This window comes from Chlorocebus sabaeus, chromosome 21 (assembly GCF_047675955.1).
Source record: "Chlorocebus sabaeus isolate Y175 chromosome 21, mChlSab1.0.hap1, whole genome shotgun sequence".
Lineage (NCBI taxonomy): Eukaryota > Metazoa > Chordata > Mammalia > Primates > Cercopithecidae > Chlorocebus > Chlorocebus sabaeus.
In genome coordinates this window covers 46747423-46757744 of record NC_132924.1, presented here as the reverse complement: position 1 = coordinate 46757744, position 10322 = coordinate 46747423, and the positions used below count along the sequence as shown (strand labels likewise).

The 10322-nt window shown below is 35.4% G+C and overlaps 1 pseudogene; it reads right to left on the bottom strand.

Moving 5' to 3' along the window:
* Window positions 1–848: 848 nt before the first annotated feature.
* The window catches only part of LOC103227378 (transcription factor IIIA-like), a 48051-nt pseudogene continuing 38577 nt past the window's right edge, over window positions 849–10322 (bottom strand).

Below are 10322 nucleotides of genomic sequence, written 5' to 3'. Positions count from 1 at the left end.
TTTGGATATCTGTGAAACAAGGGATTCACAGAGTTCTTTATTCTGAAGGGACAACTCTTAGGCAATGACCAAATAATTTGTGAACATTTGCTTGTGAGGCAATTTGCTGACCAGGGCATCCAGTGCTAAGATGACTGCCTGAAGTCCAGCCAATCGTGCTGACCCTGGGGTTCTGTCCTTTTATCGGAAGGTAAAACAACAAAATTTCAGTGAGTTCTATCACTTACAACGGTGACAGTGTCATCCATACAGCCTACAAACTCCCATTGCTGAACACTCAGTTAATCCCAAGGGGCTCTTAATATAGCCAATGGGTTTGAGGGAAAGGTGACTTCATCTAACACCATTGCATCTGTCAAAGAATTGAGGACAGTGGAGACCACCCCTTCCAGGTTAATAATCCAGAGGGACCAGGTTCAGCTCCATATTATATTAAGGAGGACTCAGTAGCAGTGCTGAGTTTTTGGGATGCTGCATTTATGACCCAAGGCATAATGGGCAACTGGTTATGGAGAATCACAGGCTCAAGGTCTGCAAGGGCCTCTGTTTCCAGGAGGTTCCAGTATGTGGCCAACATTTTTTGCTTTAATGCTATATATAGTGCAGGGTCAGGAATGTCAGTTTCTCATTTCAAAAGTCTGTGGGCTGCCTATGACCATCATAGTTGTCTACAGACTTCAGGAGGTATGAAAGGAGGTTGCTAAATCTTCTATAGTGAATCTATCAAGTGTCTGTCATTCTTTTTTTCCTAAATCAATGATTTTAATAACAAAAAAAATGTACTTCTGATGGAAAATAACTGAGTTCATTGGTCTGTAGTCTTTTAAACAGAGAAATCTGATTTTTAGCTAACAGTAAGTATTGAAGCTGTCGAGATCAATACTATTCAATGACTCTCCATTTTCATGCAAAGATAAACCTTGTTCTTGTTTCCTCTTATGAGGGATATTTTACTGAGATGAGAAGACAAATTTCATTTTTCAGAAGATAGCTTTACTTTGGTCTTCATTTTCTTCCTGTCAAGCTCATACACAATAGCATGTCTTGTGAGACTTTGTTTCATAGCCAACCTTTTGCCACAGCCAGCATGTTCACACATAAATGGGTGATTCTCCGTATGAAAAGAAAGAAGACAGCTCTGGAGATTAAATACAGTTCTGCTGCAGCCGTCTCTTGGATGTTGACATACATCTCATTCTGAGGCATGAGTTTTCACAGGTTATTTGAGATAATCTTCACATTTGAATGTTTTCTGGCATACATCATATGTTATTTCCTTTTTATGGATTTCTCTCATGTGCTTTGGAAGCTCTGTCCATGTTTCTGCCACAAAAGAACATCCCTATTGACATATATTTTTCTGATGAACCTGCATCTGTCCTCTCAGCCTACAGGGTGAAACAAAGTGTTTTCCACATCCTTCAAGGTTAAACTTGAATAGTGGTTTATTTTCATGCTGGCACTGATGGATTTTCAGCTGCTGATGCTTCTTAAAGGTCTTCTTACATCCTTCAAAATTGCATACATATTGCTTTTGCAGATTTTCATGTTTGCATGCAAAATGTTTCTTCCAGTTGGATTTTGTGTGGGATTTTTTTTTATCACAGCCATTAGCAGAACAAATAAAAGGCTTTTCTCCAATGTGAATCAGGATGTGGCAATTCAGAGGGTAGCTCCTGATGAATGCTTTGCCACACCCTTTGTAGTCACGGGCCTCTGCAGGATCAGCTAAATTTAAGATGGACAGAATTTAGAGCCTTTTATTTGAGTGATCCCCATTTAAGGTGAGTTTATTTGGAAACAGCAATATCAGAGACATTAAGTAGAATTTGTAAATTGGAATATATTGTCTGCAGAATGTAAAAAGAACTAAAAGATGTTGAATGTTTATGTTTATAATGAGTATGTCAAATAAAACTTCTTGGGGGAAGATGTTATCAACTTAACATAAAACCTGTGCTGCTGGAGGAAGGTGGGTGCAGTTAAGTTCTTGTCTGCAAAGATTGCATGCAATGGCAACACTATTGAGTTGCCCTACAAGGTGACCTAGGAAAAGTATACTTTTTTCCTTGGAGATAAAGGCAAAATACAGTCAAGAGGCCATTGAAATAGCCACCAAAGATAAATATTAACAAAATCTATAATAGCAAAGTATTTACTGGTTATTAGTTAAATGATGTCAATAATTTTAATATTAGGTATTATACATGAGAATCACAATAGATGAAACCACAGCATTGTAATAAACCACCCTGATGCATCTGTCTTTACCTATTTTTTTTGAGATTTGCAAATATTAGTTAGGTTTTATATAAATAAGTTTGAATTCTTGACGGTCCTTTTAAATTTTACATTGGAACATCTTAACTGTTTTCATAAGGGGACCCATAGGGTCTTGTTTCTCAAGCTAATTTTTCCGTGCCAAAAACTTAACTTAATTTTAATGCATTACTCATTGTATCAGAACATATATGCTAAAAATGGAATTTAGAAAATACTATAATGAAAGAAAAGAATACCTATTTTTTTCTCTATTTAAATTTTTTTAAGTTGTTGTTTTGTTTTGTTTTGTTTTTTAAGAGATGGGGTTCTCATTATGTTGCCAAGGCTGGCATGCAGTGGCTATTCACAGATGCAATCATAGCTCACTATAACTGCAAACTCCTAGCCTCAAGTGATCCTCCTCAGCCTCCCAAGTAATTGGGACTATAGGCATGTACTACTGGACCGGGCTCTATTTTATATTTAGTTACTCTCCCAAGAATATCGGAAGTATTATGTTTAAATTTAGTGAGATCCTTGAGTAGAACTACAAGTTGAGACCCAGTATGATTAAGTCTGTAAAGCTGTGTCAGTTGGTGTATTTTAGCAGATCTTAAAGTTAAGTTAGAACCTATCTTTTACAGACACAAAAGCCCAATCAGTACAATTTTTATATTAGTTTTATAAAAAATATTTTAGCAGATTTTTGGATTTCTAATTAGGTTAATTTATGTATAATTTTTTTGTGTATACATATATATACAGAGTTATATAAGTAAATAAATATATATCTATGTACACAAACTATTTATTTTAAAATTTCTTCTCCTGTGTCAAGGTTTTCTCTTTATTCCATTATTTTTCCTCTGTTTGGGCTTCTAGCTTCCTGAAGTCATGGTTGTTAGTTTCCGTCTGTGTCTCACAGTTACAGGAAAGGAGTGGAAGAAAGAGCCCAGTGGTCTGCCTCATAGGTAGCCATTCTTCATCCTAAGGCTTCTCAGTCTACCTGTGAAAGATTGGGATTTCACTTGAGAGCTGTAGTCACCTCTGCTTGGGACAGGTAATAAGTTCCTTTAAGTTTTTGTCCCTTTTCATGTTGACGTGCAGGGGCACTTACTAAAGCCCAATCACACTGGCTAGGGGCCTTACATCATTTAAACAACTGGGTAACTTTTGCAGGTGTTCAGAAGGGGGTTGCTGGGGTGAGATATTTGTTTCCTTGCCACAGACAGCCTCTCTGGGTTAAACATTGAATGGCTGGTATCCAACGGGGTAGCCCATGATATTCCTGAGGATCTGGGGAACTTGAAGTTCCCTAAAAACAGCAACAAAATATGCAGCAAAGAAGACAGGTTGATGGCTACCCGACCAGAGCAACATTGACTATGAGACGGGGTGCCATTGCTTTACCATGGGGGAACCTAGTCAACATCTGTATTTAAAGGTTGCCTGAAACACATGGACAAATCATCATTCTGCCCTAAGTAATAATTACAAACCAAAAAGTATCCGAGACAAGTCTCAATCAAGTTAGAAGTTTATTTTGCCAAGGTTAAGGACATGCCTGTGACACAGTCTCAGGAAGTCCTGACAATATGTGCAGGGCAGTTGTGCTACAGCTTGGTTTTAAACATTTTAGGGAGACAGAAGACATCAATCAATACATGTAAGATGTACATTAGTTTGGTCTGGAAAGGTGGGACAACCTGAAGTGGTGGGGGCTTCCAGGTCACAGGTAGATTCAAAGATTTTCTGATTGGCACTTTGTTGCAAGAGTTTATCTAAAGATATGGAATAGAAGAAAGTGACTGCATTAAGACAAGTTTTATTGAGATCAAGGTTCTTGTCGTGCAGGTGAAGCCATCAGGTAGCAGACTTCACAGAGAATAGATTGTAAATGTTTCTTATCAAACTGAAATAGTCTGTTCTATCAGTTATAGGGTCTCTGTTTTAGTGTTAATGTTGGTCAGTTGTGCCTGAATTTCAAAGGGAGGAGAGTATAATGAGGCATTTCCAGCCTCTACTTCCCATTGTGGCCCTGAACTAGTGTTTCAGGTTAACTTTGGAATGCCCTTGGCCAAGGAGAGGGTCTAAGAGTCAGTTGGTGGGCTTAACATTTTATTTCTGGTATACATAATAAAAAAGGAAACAAAGAGGTAAGGGCATCTGGGGTCAGCCTCTGTTGAACACAGTGACTAGAAAGAGGATAGAATGCCTAGCTCCAGAAAGTGCAGCTTTAGCGGCCCATCGCTCGCATATCCATGGGGTGAGCCTCCACCAAGGCTTTTCTTGAGCCTCCAGAGTTTAATCTGGTAGCACTGCTCATTAGAATATTCTGAGAGATGTGGGGATACATGGCAAGCACAGACAGACACAGCCAGCAGGCAACAAGGCTAAAGCACAAGCTCAAGTTCTGTCCAAGCCACTCTCATAGAGGTCTGGAACCAATTAGTAAGCCAAGAGCAGCCTCTTGAAAAGCTATCCAAGAGTCAGCAGTCACGGCCATGCTATCTGCTCACAGTGCAAATTGTTTTATAAGATTTAAGGATTATTTTGATGGAAGGATACAACACACTGTCACTCAAATATATGAAAGGCAGAATATCTTATTACTTTCAGCTATTAATAAGAGAAAGCTGCCAGGCAGGGCCATATAGGGAATTGTACTCAGGGACAGGATAGCAGGAAAAGAGAGCTGTAGGAGGCAGTTATTTAGGGTATCCATGGCAAGCAAGGCGTGGTTAGCTAGGTTTCTCAGACTGCCTTCTCGTTGGCTATAATGCTGTTCCTACTTGTCTGGTATTTTGCCTGGGGCGATTGGAGCTTGTGCATAATGACCTGATTAAGGAAGTGGCTGGAGTGTGGAAGAAATCAGGCTCTGAGAAAGGGCAATTGACCAGTTTCTAGCCAAAATCTCAAAACTAAGTAAAGATATTAAAAAATTAAAAATCCCAAACTAAAAAACTATATGTCTACATTATACCACAGGTAAAACAGGATTATGAATTAATAGGGGTAATAATTTTTAATTTTTTAAATTCATTTTGAAAATTCTTATTCTAAAATGATTGAATTAGGAAGTTATCTGCATATTTTAAATGTCCATTCCTGAGACAGTGAGGAAGAAAAAAAGTGTCTTTTACATTTCTAAATTCCCAAGAAACTACAGACATAAATTGCTAGCTAAAACAACAGCATAAGTCCAAACAAAAAGTGTCTCAGAAGAAAGAACAGGTATTAATGCTTTCTTTGTTCTGTTGATGACTCTCAAAAGTTGCATATACAGCTAACGTGATAAATTAATATAATTTTTATCTCTTATATCGAATAAATGGTAGTGACAGTTACAATAAATTATATATCTTTTCACAGGTATATTGCACAAATTTCAGGGAAAAAAGTGGCTTTACTGAAGTACAATTGATATAAAATAAGCTGTCTATATTTAAAGTAACAAATTTCATACTTCTTAATCAAATATGTCAGTATACATCTCTACATATTTACATATAAAAATAGATAGATTAAGTAGATAGATGATAGATAGATAGATAGATAGATAGTTTGCTAGGGTTGCCATAACAAAGTTCCACAACCTGGGTTAAACAACAGAAATTTATTTTCTCATCATTCTAGAGGCTAAAAGTTTAAGGCATTAGCAGGGTTGGTTTCTCCTGAGACATTCTCTTTAGGTTGTAAATAGCCATCTTCTCCCCATGCTCTTCCCTCTCTATTTACTCAGTCATAATCTCTTCTTCTTATAAGGACACCAGTTATATGGAATTAGAGCCTACCTGAATGACCTCATTTTCATTGAATCACATTTCTAAAGACTCTATCTCCAAATGTCATCAGATTCTGAGGTGGTGCTGGGGGTTAAGACTTCAACATATGAATTTTGGAGGGATGCAATTCAGCACACATACACAGACACACACACACACACACACACACACATATGATTGACCCTGTTTGCAGATGACATGATCTTTCATCTAGGAAACCCCATCATCTTAGCCCAAATCTTCTTAAGTTGATAAGCAGCTTCAGCAAAGTCTCAGGATACAAAATCAATATGTAAAAAAAATGCTAGCATTCCTATACACCAACAGTCAAGCCGAGGGCCAAATCACCAACAAATGCACATTCACAGTTGCCACAAAAAGAATAAAATACCTAGGAATACAGCTAACTAGGGAGGTGAAAGATCTCTACAAGGAGAACTACAAACCACTGCTCAAATAAATCAGAGAGGACACAAACAAATGAAAAACTATTTATGTTCAAGGATAAAAATAATCAATATCGTTAAAATGACCATACTGCCCAAAGTAACTTACAGACTCAATGTTATTTCCATTATATTGACATTTTTCATAGAACTAGAAAAAACTATTTTTAAATTCCTATGGAACCAAAAAAGAGCCCAAATAACCAAGGCAATCCTAAGCAAAAAGAGCAAAGCTGGAGGCATCATGTTACCTGACTTCAAACTATACTATAGATCTACGGTAACCAAAACAGCACGGTACTGGTACAAGAACAGATACATGGACCAATGGAACAGAATAGAGAACCCAGAAATATGACCATACACCTGATGTTCAACAAACCTAACGAAAACAAGCAATGGGGAAAGGATTCCTTATTCAATAAATGGTGCTGGGACAACTGGCTAGCCATATGCAGAAGACTGAAACTGGACCCCTTCCTTACTCCATATACAAAAATTAACTCAAGATGGATTAAATACTTAAATATAACCCATAACTATAAAAACCCTGGAAGAAGACAACACAGGCAATATCATTCAGGACATAGGCTTGGGCAAAGATTTCATGACAAAGAAGCCAAAAGCAATTGCAACAAAAGCAAAAATTGACAAATGGGTTCTAATTAAACTAAAGAGTTTCTGCACAGCAAATGAAACTATAAATGGAGTAAATAGACAACCTACAGAATGGGGGAACACTTTTGCAAACTGTACATCTGACAAAGGTCTAATATACCGGATCTATAAGGAACTTAAACAAATTTATAAGAAAAAAACCCAAACCCATAAAAATGTGGGCAAATGACATGAACAGATGCTTTCCAAAAGAAGACATGCATGTGGCCAACAATCATATGATAAAAAGCTCAACATCACTGATCATTAGAGAAATACAAATCAAAACCACAATGAGATACCATCTATCACCAGTCAGAATGGCAACAACTGAAAAGTCAAAAAATAAAAGATGCTGAAAGGGTTGTGGAGAAAAAGGAATGCTTAAATCCTGTTGGTGGAAGTGTGAATTAGTTCAGCCATTGTGGAAGACAGTATGGTGATACCTAAGACAGAAATACGATTCAACCAATTACAAGATATATACCCAAAGGAATATAAATCATTCTATTATAAAGACACGGGCATTCATATGTTCATTACAGCACAATTTACAATAGCAAAGACATGGACTTAACCTAGAGTCCATCAGTGGTAGACTGGATAGATAAAATGTGGTACATATACCCCAAGGAATACTCTGCAGCCATAAGAAAGATCAAGATCATGTCCTTTGCAGGGCTGTGGATGGATCTGGAGGCCATATCTCTAGCAAACTAATACAAGAACAGAAAACCAAATACCACATGCTCACTTATAAGGGGGAGCTAAATGATGAGAACAAATAGACACAGAGAGGGGAACAACACACACAGTGGGCTATGAGGAGGGAGATGATCAGGAAAAACAACTAATGGTTACTAGGCTTAAAACCCGGGTGATGAAACAAACTTCTGTGACAAAGTTAACCTATGCAACAAACCTGCACATGTACCTCTGAACTTAAAATTTTTTAAAAAAGTCTTTAATAAATGACTTCAAATTCCACTTTTAAAAACTAGAAAAAGATGCAAAGTCAAGTAAAAATCAAAAAACAAACAAACAAACAAACAAAAACTAAAGATCAGAGCACAAATCAATGAAGTACAAAGCAGAAAGGAATACACAAAAATTAATAAATCTAAAATCATGTTCTGTGAGATTATCTATATCACTGGTAAATCTGTAGCAAGACTGAAAAGAAAAAATACACAGAAGACACAAATTACCAATATCAAGAATGAGAAATGTTGTATCAGTAAAATTATTGAAAAATTAAAAAATAATGAGAGAATATTATGAACATCTATATGCCTATACATTCAATAAGTTAGGTTGCAGGATATATTAGCATATAAAAATTTTATTTCATTTCTATATACTAACAATAAACAATTTGAAATTAAAATTTTCAGTAGCATCAAAAATATTAAATTCTAGACACAAACAATGAAGATTAGAAATTTTGGGAAGTGGAAACTAACAAAAACAATTATTTTGAAGTTCTTTCCAAGTCTTTCACATCTCAATCAGCATTGTCTTTTTCCTACACTTAAAGGAAAGGCATTTAGTCTTTTGCTATTAAGTATAATGTTTGCTTTAGGTTTTTCAATGATGCTGTTAATCAGGTTAAGGAACTTCTCTTATACAGGTATCCCTAGTTTGAAGAAGATTTTTATTAGTAATGGAATTTAAATTTTTTTCAAAAAAATTTTTTGTTCACATAGGAGTTTCTGTTTAGTTAATATTGGTGTATTACATTAATTGGTTTCAAATACCAACCTTGCATTCCTGGGATAAACGTATTTGATCATGATGTATGATCTTCTTTATATTGTAAGATTTGATTTGTTTATAATATGTATATCTATATTCATGAAGTGATATTGTTACATAGTTTTCTTGTGATGATTTTGTGTGGGTTTGATTTATATCAAAATTGCACTGGAGGTTCTTTCCAGTGCTATAAGGCAATCAATACATAATAGGCATCCAGAAGGATAAAGAATAAATAAAACTGTCTTTATCCACAGATAATATGATCCTGAAAATTTACTAATCTCACTTATTTGTCTAATAGCTTTTTTTTGTGGATTCTATAGGATTTTCTGCATAACAATGTGAGAATGAACTTCATATCAGGAAATGTATGCAATCATTCTTGATAAAAATATTCCATAAATGAAGAATAGATAGAAGCATCTTATATATGCTATGGATGACAATTTGATAAAACATACAAAAGTTATAATTCAAATACCTATAATCTAGACATCCCCCTGTGGAACATTTATTCTACAGCTATCTCTAAAGCCATGCTAAAACTATAAATGTGAAAGTTTAATTATTGGTAATAGCAGTAAGTGTTACTTAAATTATGAACCATCTTTTCAACGAAATGGTAAGTACGGAAAAAACAAATTGCAAACAAAAACCCTAACAACAACAATATCTTCAAGCTATCTCATGTTAGAATGTGAAAGCCATAAAGGCAGCAGTTTTTAAACTACAGTGTTCTGTTGTATATGCACTTATTAGAATAGCACCCGAAACACAGTAGGTACTCAATAATAGTTAATACACCTGAAACGCCATAGATGTATGAATATATCATATATAGTACATGGCATAGCTATAAAAGTACATTGTACTCTAGTAAAAACTCAAAAAATATATAGTATTATTATTTTATGAAGTAATACAAAAAGCTTTATATTATTTTATGAGTAAATTGTTAAGTAAAAAAGTATAGGACAATGTATCTAACAACAACCTCTATGTTAAAAAAGGTAGAAAACAGGAATCCTATTTGTACTTGCTTGATAAGCGATGTATGTTTGTGTGTGTGTGTGCGTGCATGTGTATACATATGCTAAAAATTTGACATTAACAATTAACTTTGATGGTAAATGAAAGTCAAGGATAGAGGTGGGTGAGATTTATTGGCAGGCACCCAGGGCAGGTTGGAGACTTTAAACTGCATGAATACTTTTTGAATTGTGTGAGTATATGATCTATTAAGAATTGCATAATTATACAAATCTTTATTTAGCCGTAATTTTGATAAGTTCTGCAAATAAAAATACAGTATGATATATATATATATAAAATACAGTGTGGGTATACTATATATAGTGTAGCTGTAAAAGCACATTGTACTCTAATAAAAATTCAACAAATATATGGAATTTTT